The 12,360-nt window shown below is 36.7% G+C and overlaps 1 protein-coding gene and 1 pseudogene across 1 annotated transcript in view; one reads left to right on the top strand and one right to left on the bottom strand.

Annotated features, from left to right (window-relative positions):
- ELOVL7 (ELOVL fatty acid elongase 7) overlaps nt 1-12,360 on the top strand; it is a 79,589-nt gene that overhangs the window by 20,777 nt on the left and 46,452 nt on the right. The window lies entirely within an intron of this gene.
- Nucleotides 1-12,360, bottom strand: part of LOC115293428 — a 25,217-nt pseudogene that overhangs the window by 11,879 nt on the left and 978 nt on the right.

The following is a 12,360-nucleotide window of genomic DNA, read 5'->3' as shown; positions in this document are numbered from 1 at the left end:
AAAAAAAATAACACAAGTGGAAACTCATTTATTTGTTATGTCAGATGTCCAGGTTGGCAAGGTTGATTGCTCCACTTTGTGTTTCACAATGTGCTGGCCATCTGGGCTTTTATCAGAATGCCCTAGAATGAATGTGTTTCTAAACTCATTCAGGTCGCTGGCAGAATGCCGTTCTTTGTGGTTGCAGGACTGAGGTACCTGTGTCCTTGGTGACTGTTAGCTATAGGATGCCCTTAGAGGCCTCTCTCTAGTCCTCAATCGTGGGCCCCTACATCTCAGAGCCAGCAGCGGTGCATTGAGTCCTCATGTTTCGAATCTCTTTGCCTTTCTCTTCTGCCATGTCTCTTGTCTTTCTCTTCTTGCAGCCAGAGACAGTTCTCTCTTTGTAAGAGCTCATGTAATTATATTGGGCCTACCTGGAAAATCCAGGACAATGTCCCTACTTCAAGGCCTGTGACCCTAATTTTATCTGTGGAGTCCTTTTTGCAATGTAACTCAATCACAGACTCCAAAGATTAAGCCATGAATATTTCATGAGGGTGGGGAGGAGAATTATTTTGCCAACCATATTAGTAATTATCCAGCAAATCATGTAGGGATCTTGATCATGGTTCTTAACTACTGATACATTGTGGCACCTCTTATTTATGGAGGGAAGCACAAGGAGAGTAAGACTTGCCTAATGTCAGAAGGAAATAGGAGCAGAAGTTGATCATAGCCTACAGTTTCTATTCTTTGTTCTAATCACTCATCGATCTATCTATCCCATTAATTTCATCCTTTCATTCATTCATTCATTCATTCATAAACATTTGAGTATGTGCTTTATTTCAAGGGTCTATACTAGTTTGGGAAATGAGGAAGAAAGTGAGCTACTGATAACTTTGGCTAACATTGATGATGTTATTGTCCCTGGTTAGTGAATAATCTCTTTATAGTATGATATAGCTTCAGGCTTGTACCAAGGACTTAGTAAATGTGTATAATTGTGATCATTACTGCTTGGTTCATTCCTTTCTATGTATGGCCATAACATTTAGGAAACAATAAATATACATATATATGTATATATTTTTTTAATTTTTAACTTTATTCGAATAAGTAACCAATTGTTATCAGTTCCTTACTGATCTTTCCAGAAATATTCTATGCATATAACAAAGAAATATTAACTTGTACCTGGCATTAATTATATATTGTAGTAACTATTTCATAACAGATAGGTGAAGGTACTTCATTCTTTTTTACAACTATATATTATTCCCTGGTATGAAACCAGCTTATTAACAAGTCTCATGTTGGTGGACTTTTGGATAGTTTCTACTTCTTTTGCTATTAAAAGGATTGTAAAAAATCTTACACATGCACTTGTCATGCAGATGCCTACATATAGAGCTTTTGCTTTGCAGCAGTTACTGTCTAATGACAAAGGATGTACCAATTCCCATTTCTTCCAGCAATGTATGCAAGTAACTACTGTTTCTCTACACCTGGGCCAAAAAATATGTCATCAATCTTTATGGTTTTTAACAACCTGATGAGTAAAACATGATATTTCTGTTTATCTAGCTTAAATTTGCATTTGTCACATGGTTGAGTAGGGTTGGTCATCTTTTTTTGTATGTATTTTAAAACTTTTATTTTCTATTAACTGTTCATATCTTTTATCCATTCTTCTGTTGGGTTGTTAGCTTTTTTATTAATTTGTTGGCAGTGCATGTATTAAGGAGATTAGCTTACAAGATGCATGCATTTCAGGAAATGAAATGGGATATACGATGTATATATTTTTTACTTTGATTTGTCTTTTAATTTTTGTATGCTTAGGCTTTTGACATGCATAAATATTTCATTGTAGGTGAGTATGTTTAATTTATCTTAACATCTTTTTCTTCTGTGCTTTGTGTCATCATTGGAAAGACCTTCTTTATTTCGGTATTACAAAGTAATTACCTTAGGTTTCTTCAAGTATTTTTTGAACTTTTAATTTTGAAATAATTATAGATTCACAGGAAGCTATAAAGTTAGTACAGAGATCAGCAGGTATTTTTATGGTTTTATTTTTTATATTTAAATTGTTGATGAGTCTGAAATTTATTTTGGTATAAGATTAGATATGAATTCCAAATTTTTTCCCCATGTGGTTACCTGTTGGCCTTAACATTATTTATTGAATAATCCTATATTTTGCCCAGTAATTTAAAGTGCATATGTATCAATCATGCTAAATTCCTAAGTGTACAGGTCAGTTTTTGAAACATTAAAGTGTCACAACTTGCAGAGAAGCTGAAATATCATTGTATATTTTCCTGAGAGCTCTTTCAAAATCCTGTTATAGTGTGATTTGGTTTGTTTGTCTACAGTTGTATTTGTGGTGTTGTGGGCTGTATTAGAATACAGGTAAATAACATTTAGGGTTTAGCCTCCTGAAGTCCATCCTAGCGTACTGTTCCCAATCTGTAAAGGTAAAACCTTTACCCAACGCAGTGCCTAAGGTTAACCATGCCATTGATTAATATTTACAAAACCTCTTAGATAGGTGTATATTGTCCTCATTTAGTGAGTAGGAAATAGATATTCAGAAAGATTAAAAATTGCCCCAAACCTCAGGTGATAGACCAAGTTGGTAGAACTCAGGTTCTGGCCTTGCGATTGCTATTATTACACAGTATTCCAGGACATGCCTCAGATCTGCCCGAGATATCTCTTTACTTTATTGATCTGAGATTAAAAACTACTGTAGCTTCTGGGCTAGAACATAACTCTCCTGTTTCATGTCCACATTAGCAAACCTAAAGACTTTAACCATTTTTAGCTCCTGTTTTTCATTAGAAAGTTTAGGCAACAACAGATTTTTCCAAGGTTTTTCTGACTTTACTCTGAAGAGTGCTAAAGGAAAAATATACTACTCATTTGCTTAGATAATTCTTAAATTCTTTCACAGCTCTATGATTCTAGATACATGTTCTTTATCTTGCTAGTATTTTTCATAGTTTTATGCTCTTGTATAGTGGAGAGTGAACAAAGAATTTAAAGTATTTTCTGTGGGTTATTTAGAGGGGAAACATGTTAACAATTCTTTAATCCAGTTAGAAATCATGGCTGTGAGGATAAGTCATGTAGGCTGGTTATTGTATCATATAAACCTTCTCTCGATGTTCGTTTATTACATTAGTTTGCTAGCATACATTTATTTTTAAAAATATATTTTAATGTTTATTTATTTTTGACCGTGGGAGGGAGAGGCAGAGAAAGAAGGGAACAGAAGCTCTGAAGCAGGGTGTGCTCAGTCAGCAGCAAGTCTGATGCAGGGCTTGAACTCAGGAACTGCGAGATCATGACCTGATTCACCTGAAGCCAACATCGGACGCTTAACCAACTGAGTGAGCCATCCAGGTGCCCCACTAGCATATATTTAGAGGCCACAACTTAAAATTCTGTATGTGCTTGGGGTCTAAGGTTATCACTTCACACAGGCCCTCTCGTTTCCTGTTAGCTGCAGTGTAGTCCGTGTGATGCCTCACAAGATCCGAGTTTCAGAAGTAAAGCCTCCAGCTCTGAACTTACCACTTACTGTGAAGACATATTGCTATGGCAAAGTGAGTTCTAACAGGTAATGTTGCCCGCTTCTCTTTGAAGCTGTGTCTGGGGTTTTTTGGATAGCCCTCAAACTGGCCAACTTTAAGATCTAGATTCATAAGTCATTTAGTGTGTTTGGAGGGCAGAAATACATTCTTAAGGCCTACATGAGTTAAGGGCAGGGCAGCCGTACTCAGGAAACTTGATAAACTAGAGTCTCCCCAGTCATTCATTGACAGTTGGTTATATCTGTAGACAAAGCCAAAACTGAGCACTGTTGTAAGTAGATAATTCTGCTTAGAAGATGCAGATCTAGGTGAGAAAATTGGTAAAATGAAAGCAAAAAGAGCTTGACTAATCCAATTCTCCTCTCTAGAGATCATTCTTTCTTTTAAAACCTTCATTTACAACACCCTCTGTGCAGTGCTTGAAAATTGTGGTAACTGTGTTTTTGAGATTTTAAAGGGACTTCTTCCTCATGGTTTGCATTCAGTTTCACATCACCTTCTGTCATTTTAACAGAACTATCACAGTCTCCTAAGGTTTATTCACCACATAAATTTTAAATTATTTTATTAATATGAAGGGTAGGACCTAATTGTTAATAGTAGGCTGGCTGGCTTTCCACATCTATTAGTGGACAGGCCTCGTCATGCATAGACTTTCAGCTTTGTGTTAATCTATCTGTGAGGGTGGTTGGTTGACACTTGTAGATTTTGTTCCTGAATTTGGAAATTTGTCCCCCTGAGGAACTTGAACTTGTTTCTCCTGAGCCTACCTTTACTCCTTTTTGAGACGTTTCCGTATGGTAGACTGGGGAGATTAGCAGTAAGGAGAACCAAAAGCCAGCTCACATGTAAAAGTCTCGGCTAGACTAAATGGTGTTAACGTTCTCTTATTAAATACCCCCAAGTTACATTTCTGCAGGATGCACGAGCCTCACTCCTCCTTACCCTTTGAATGATCAGCTCTGACAGGACTTCCTCCAGGAAGACTTTCTTGATCTCTGTCCATGACTCTAGCTGGAGTAAAAACCCTCTCCTAAAAGCACTCTCGGCTCATTGCTCTTGTAAAGCAAATGCTGTATAACTGTTTACTTGTACGTGAACTCCAAGAGGGCAAGAACTCTTATCTAGTCTACATTTTAAAAATAGCTTCATTGAGATATAATTCGCATATCACAGTCCGTGCAATCAAATATACAGTTTAGTGGTTGTCTAGTCCACTCTTGAGTCTCCAGCATAGGGCTAACATTGGGGTAACGAATGTTGGTTGATTGGCTAAGTCTTTCTTGCCATCTTGTCCATCATACCACCCTCCACACTAGAAAGCCGTGTACGCTAGTGGATGACCACAGGCTAAAGTCCTGTTGAATTTTGAACAGCTACCCTGCAACATAATAACTAGGTGCTAAGAAACAAGTTATTTATTCTCTGAGCTTCAGTTTCCTTATCTGAGACATTGAGATAATGGTATCTCTTTCATAGTGTTGCTATGAAGATTAACTAGATCATGTGAATGAAACACCTAGAGTAATATTTGAGACAGAGCCTTGGATGAGTGGGCAGTTTTGGTATTCCCTTGGATAACTTGGGTGGCAGCTGGCCCTCCCTTATCTCAGGCAGTAGAGGCAGCATTTGATTTCAGATCTGCCTGGCTGCACTGCCTCTGGTAAGTTAGGTCCCTTTGTTTCTTGAAGAAACTTCCCTCCACACAGGATCTGTTAACACTGCTTCACTTTTTGAATGAAAATCCACGACTACTGAGGCCTGATGAGAAAGCTGATTGTCAGCTGTGGTTTGGCTTCTTCCTCATGAATTCATACTTATTTTCTTAAGTTTATTTCTTTGAGAGAGTGATAGTGAGCAGGAGAGGGACAGAGAGAGAGAGAGAGAGAGAGAGAGAGAGAGAGAGAGAGAGAGAGAGAGAATCCCAAGGAGGCTCTATGCTGTGTTGTCAGTGCGGAGCCCAATGTGGGTTTGGTCCCATGAACAGTGAAAACATAACCTGAAGCAAAATCGAGAGTTGGACCCTTAACCGACCTAGGTTTCTCCTCATGAATTCCTACTTAAGCTTTAATCACCTGTTTCACAGATTTGCTTGCATCTGTTAACTCATTATTAAAATGGTATTCTTTTCAGGAGTCCCACCTTAAAACTTTAATCAAGACTGCTTTGGGGGGCACCTGGGTGGCTTAGTCGGTTAAGCGTCTGGCTTCGGCTCAGGTCATGGTCTCATGGTTCATGGGTTCGAGCCTGCTTCAGATTCTGTGTCTCCCTCTCTCTCTGACCCTCCCCTGCTCGCACTCTGTCTCTCAAAAATAAATAAATAAATAAATAAGACATTAAAAAATATTTTTAAAAAAGTGCTTTTGGGGGGGCCTGGGTAACCCATTCAGTTGGGTTTTGGCTCACGTAATCATCTGAGGGTCCTGGGACTGAGCTGCTGAAGATTCAAGATTTTCTCTCTCTCTCTCTCTCTCTCTCTCTCTCTCTCTCTCTCTCTTTCCCCCCTTCTGCCCCTCTGCCCCTCTCCTGTAAGTGCTCTCTCTGTCTAAAATTAAAAAAAAATTTTTAAGCTTTTTAATTGCAAAAATTCCCAATAATGAAAATTCCAGGTCCGCAGGGGTTGATTTGGGCCAGGGAGAAAAGTCTTTCCGACCTTTGTCCAGGAGAAGGTCTGCTTTGCTTAAGTGAAGCGTGTGGCTGCCTTGTTCTTGAACCTCTTGGCTACTTTATGAAAGCAGAGGAACTGCTTTCATCTGAGCACAGTGGCAAAGTTCCCATCGCAGGAAGTGTGTGTTTGTACAAATCTCATACATAGTGATCACAAGAGAAACTGCATTTTGTTTTACTTGTTGGTGCCTTATTGTGATTTTGTGATTGTGTCAATGTTTTTTCTGAGAGCTAACTCTCTAAGAGAAATAAATGTGACACACTCGCCCTTAGAGTTTTCATTATTCAGCCCCTAGCTGTCTGTCCAGTTTAGCTCCTGCTTCTCCTTATAAATCTTCATGTGCTACAACTGTGCTCATGGTCAGTGAATAAGCACTTGAAGTCTGCATGTCCCATTTCTGTAAGTAGAAAAAGTGTGATAGGAACAAAACCAAACGGTTGATAACTTTGGGGTTGGGGAGGGGTGGGGAGGGACAAGTGGGAGAAAAAAGAAAAAAATTTAAAAAGAGGTCTTTAAAATCAAAGGGTAGAAGAGAGTGGTGGGAAGTAAATTTGAGTGGAGTCAGAAAATGGAGCTAAGAACTTGGGACTTGATGTGATTTATAATAGGTCATCCTTATAGGTTCTGGAGAAGGGGGAAAAGAAGATAAAAGGGATATGTTAGGGTGATTTTTTTCTGGTAATAATATTAGCCATAAGCAGGAATTTAAAGGAAACAAGAGTGGAGGCAGGAGTTATCCAGGCTTAGTTGCAGTAGTATAGGTGTGCAGTGGGGTTCTAGTTGTTGGTAGTGAGAATGGTGGGGAAAGTTTTTATCTAAGAAAACATAGAGAATTTGCAGCAACTCACAGGTTAGAGGCAAAAAAGCAGAGTCAAAGATAATTGTAATGTTTTGGATCAGAAGAAAAGTTAAGCCCTACCATCGGTGTTGGGTAAAGAAGCCAATTGGATGGAAGGAGTTGGGCAAGATGAGTTCCTTTTGGGATTAGTTAGGTTTTGTGTGGCAGTGGAATGTCCAAGTTACAGTTTATTTATTGGTAGTTGGGAATGGTCGACTCCGGCATAGGTACATGGTTGGGCTTCAGAGTATAGATCTGGGAATTGTTACCATAGTAGTAAGAGCAAGTAGATGCAAAGACAAAGAAAATGGTACAGACTGAGGGGAGAAACCCCCCAGTGCAGAAGTATGAAGAAAAAACCCAGCAGAATAAAACCATTAAGGGCTGATAGATGGAAAGGGATGAGGCCAGTTAGAAGAGTGCTATGTTCTGAAAGCCAAAGTCAAGGCTTCACCAATAAGTCTTTTTAAAAGGGCTTCTCTATTCCTGTATTTTTTTTATTCATCTCTATATTGGCTTGATTTTTGTCATAATAGTTTTTTCAAGAAAGCTGATGGATATTATATACCCTGAATTCTTCCATTTTTGAGGAGGTATTCTGCTGCCTTTGTACTTGAGCAAGATCTTACTTAGGCCTAATATTCCTGGGTTATACTTTGTTTCTTTCAAAATGTTGTGTTAGTTCATTTATCATTGAATTTTGCTTTAGAGAAGTGTGATGCAGCCTGAATTTCTTCTCTCTTGTATATAATTGACTTTTGGGGAGATCTTAAAACCTTTTAAATTTATATTCAGTAAATTAATTCTTTTTAGATGTAGTAAATTCACTGTTTTTTGCTTGTTAGTTCTCTGAGTTTTGACTCATAGAATCATATAACCACCATCAGCGTTAAGAAACATATTTCCATCACCCTAAAACACTTCCTTATATGGGGCTTTTAGTCAGCCCTTCTTCCAAACTCCATCCCCTGGCAGCCACTGAGATGGTCTGTCTTTATAGCTTTGCTTTATCCAGAATGTTGTAAATAGAGTCATATAGTATATAGGTTTTTTTTTTGAGCCTGGCATACTTCACTTAACATAAACATATTTGAGATTCGTCTATGTTGTAAATATCACTAGTCCTTTTGCTTTTATTGCTGAGTAGCAATAAAATAAACAGTTTGTTTATCCATTTATTAGGTGAAGAACTTGGGTTGTTTACCATTTTGGGTGATTATGAATAAAGTCACTGTAAATATTTGTATATAGGTTTTTGTGTGAATATTTTCTACATATATTTAATTTACCTTTCTTCCTCCAAATAAGATTATATTCTTATGTACTGGGTATTTGGACTTAAGCATCTGAATTTTGAGATACAATTCAATACATAATACTTGAGTATTTGCTCAAGCCACAGATATTATCAGCTGCTTGCAAAACATTAGTTTAGGCCCTGGGAATACAAAGATGATGAAGCTCAGTTTCTTCCTTTTTGATTAATGGAAAGATTAGAATTAACAAACAGTCATCTGCAATACTATGCAGTAAGTACTGTCAGAGATGAGACAAATTGTTATGAGAACACCACTGTGAGACTCCTAACTCTGACTGATTAAATCAGGGACAGCCTCTCAGAGGAAATGATGTTTATGCTGGATCCTTCCCAATAGGATGCACTAGTTGCTTAATTGTTCTTCCTGCTTCCAAACCACACCCTGAGTTACCCAGCCCTGGACTTACCACCCAGTTAATCTTTCCAAGCACCACTTTGGTTAGGACATTCCTTGATTGAGAAACCTTTAAGGACTCCCCATTGTCAACAGAACTAACTATACAAAAATGTTTTATCCTGACTTTTGGTGCCTTTACAATCAATACCACAGTCAGTACCACCAATTGGAATCTACTTTTCCTGTTTTGGTCTTTATTTTGTTACCCTCCTTAATTCTATGCATTACCAAAAAGACTAACAAATATTTTAGAAACACACAAAGAGCTTTTTTATAATTTCATACAAAGGCAGGGTTTTTGTTTTGTTTTCTACTGTATCACTGGCACCTAAAATGGTGCTTGGCATATAATAGATACTTCAGAATATTGGTTGATATAGATGCACCCAACATAAGAGCACCAAAATTTATAAAGCAAATATTAATAGACCAAAAGGGAGAAAATGACAACAATACCATAATAGTAGGGGATTTTAACATCCTACGTCATCACTGGGTGGATTGGACAGAAAATTATTAAGGAAACATTAGCTTTAAATGACACGTTCGACCAGGTGGACTTAATAGATATATTCAGAACATTCCACTCAAAAGCAGTAGAATTTACATTTTTCTCAAGTATATATGGAACATTTCCAGGATATATCACATGGTAGACCACAAAAAATTTCTCAGTAAATTCTAAAAGGTTGAAATCATATCAAGCATCTTTTCTGACCCCAGTGGTATGAAACTAGAAGTCAATTATTAGAAGAAAACTGGAAAGCTACAATTACACAGAGATTAAACAACATGTTACTGAACAACTACTTAAGTGTTAGAAGACATCAAAGGAGAAATTTTAAAAGTCCCACCTCGAATGAAAACAAAAATACAACCTACCAAAATCTGTAGGAGCCAGCAGAAGCAGTTCTCTGAGGGAAGTCTGTAGTGATACAGGCCTACCTCAGGAAACAAGAAAATCTTAAGCAATTTAATTTTATACTGAAAGGAAGTAGAAAAAGAACAAATGAAGTCCAGAGTTAGTAGAAGGAAGGAAATAATAAAGATCAGAGCGGAAAAAAATGAAATAGAGACTAAAGAGGCAAAAAAGGTCAATGGAATTCAAGAGCTAGTTCTTTGAAAAGATAAACAAAATTAAAAGCTTTTAACTGATTCAACAAGAAAAGAAGAGAGGATGCACATAGTCAGAAATAAAAAAGAAGTCACAACTCATACCATAGAAATACGAAGGACTGTAAGAGACTTATAAATGATATACACCAACAAATCAGACAGCCTAGAAGAGATAAATTCCTAGACATTTACAAGCTTCCAAGACTGAATCTGGGAGAAATAGAAAATCTTAATAGACTCATTACTACTAAGGATATTGAATCAATAATCAGAAATATTAGCAAACTAAATTCAACAATACATTAAAATAATCATACAGTGTGATTAAGTGGAATTTATTCCAAGGATGAAAAGACGGTTCAACATCCACATGTTAATCAGTGCAATACACCATATTAACAGAATGAAAAGTAAAAAATATTTCCATAGATGGACAAAAAGCCTTTGACAAAATTCAGCATCCATTTATGATAAAAATCTCTCAATGAAGTGAGTATAGAGGGAACATATCATAACATATAAAGGCCATATATTAAAAACCCATAGCTAATATCATACTTAACAGTTAATAGCTGGAGGCTTTTCCGTCAAGTAATAAGAGAAGGATGATTACTGTACCCACTTTATTCAACATGGTATTGCAGGTCCTAGCCACATCAACTACTCAAGAAAAATAAATAAAAAGTATCCACATTGGAAAGGAAAAGTAAAACTCCCACTCTTTGCAGATGACATGATACTTATACATAGAAAACCCCAAAGACTCCACCAAAAATCTGTTAGAACTAATAAGTGAATTTGGTAAAGTTGCAGGATACAAAATTAACATGCAGAACTCTGTTGCATTTCTATACACTGATAACAAAGTATCAGAAAGAGAAATAAAAAAAAAGATACATTTACAATGGTATCAAAGGGAATAAAATATGTCAGAATAAATTTGACCAACGAGGTGAAAGGCCTATAAACTGAAAAGTGTAAAACATTGATGAAACAAAGTGAAACAGTTACAATTAAATGGAAAAATATCATATGTTCATGGGTGGAAGATTAATATTTTTTTAAAACTGTCATATGAACCAAAGCAATCTCAGAATTCAGTGCAATTCTTATCAAAATTCTAATGAAGTTTTTCACAAAACTACAGCAAATAATTATATTTGTATGGAACCACAAAAGACCTTGGAGAGCCAAAACAATCTTGAGAAAGAACAAAGCCAGAGGTATCACATTGCTTGATTACAAACTATAATACAAAGCAACAGTATTCAAAACTGTATGTTATTGGCATAAAAGCAGACACATGGATCAACAGGACAGAATAAAGAGCCCAGAAATAAACCACACATATGTGGAGCCAAGAAAACATGGTGGAGAAAGGACTGTCTCTTCAATTAATGGTGTTAGAAAAACTGGATCGCTGCATGCAAAAGAGTGAACCTGGACTGCTGTCTTACCCCAATCCAAAATGGATTAAAGAGTTGAATGTAATACGTAAAACTAAAATCCTCCTAAAAGGAAACATAGGCAAACGCTCCTTGACATTAGTCTCAACAATGTTCAGTTTGGATCTGACTCCAAAGACAATCAATAGCAACAGTAAACAAAAGCAAATTAAACAGATAGGATTACATCAAGCCAAAAAGCTTCTTCAGTGTGAAGGAAGTTATCAACAAAATGAAAAGGCAACCTACAGAATTGGAGAAGATATTTGCAAATCACATATCTGATAAGAGATTAATATCCAAAATGTGTAAAGAACTCATACAACTCAACCAAGAGAAAGAACAATGCAATTAAAAAATGGGCAGAGGATCTGAATAGACATTTTTTTAAGGGTTCAACAATGCATGATTTTTATTCTCTTGCTTCTGAATGCTTATATCAAAAAAATAGATATATATTAAACCAAGGAAAATAACCGAAGACTTATGGGCCTCTTGTGCTTTAAAAAGGGGGCAGGGTGGAAGAGCAGCCACTAATTTGCTCAGAAACAGCAGGCTTAGTGGTCCTGTTATTTTGAAGTTTTTCAGAATGGCTTTTTTAAGGGAAAGGGAAAACATCCACTACCCCTTTCCAGAATTTAGACAGAGGGCAGTAGACATTCTTTACACCCAAATAAAACTATGGCAGTTCACATGTGACCAAGGTGAATGTAGAATGAAGATGTTCTAAACACAGCTAGGACTCTCAGCAAAGCTAACACACTAAAATCGTATGATTACATTTTGAAAGAAAATGCACAAAAACCAAATAGGAATTTTGAGATTTTTTTTCATTTGAAGGTAAATCTTAATGCTATTAAATTCACACATATGCTAATTTAAATACCCAATTCTATTTATCTAAAACACACATTGCAAACATACAAATATCTATTCTCTCCACATGTCAGAGCCCATTCATTTCATGGTTTGGAAATGCAGAGAATAGATT

The sequence above is a fragment of the Suricata suricatta genome, chromosome 6 (genome assembly GCF_006229205.1).
Source record: "Suricata suricatta isolate VVHF042 chromosome 6, meerkat_22Aug2017_6uvM2_HiC, whole genome shotgun sequence".
NCBI lineage: Eukaryota > Metazoa > Chordata > Mammalia > Carnivora > Herpestidae > Suricata > Suricata suricatta.
This window is presented reverse-complemented; position numbering and strand designations above follow the sequence as displayed.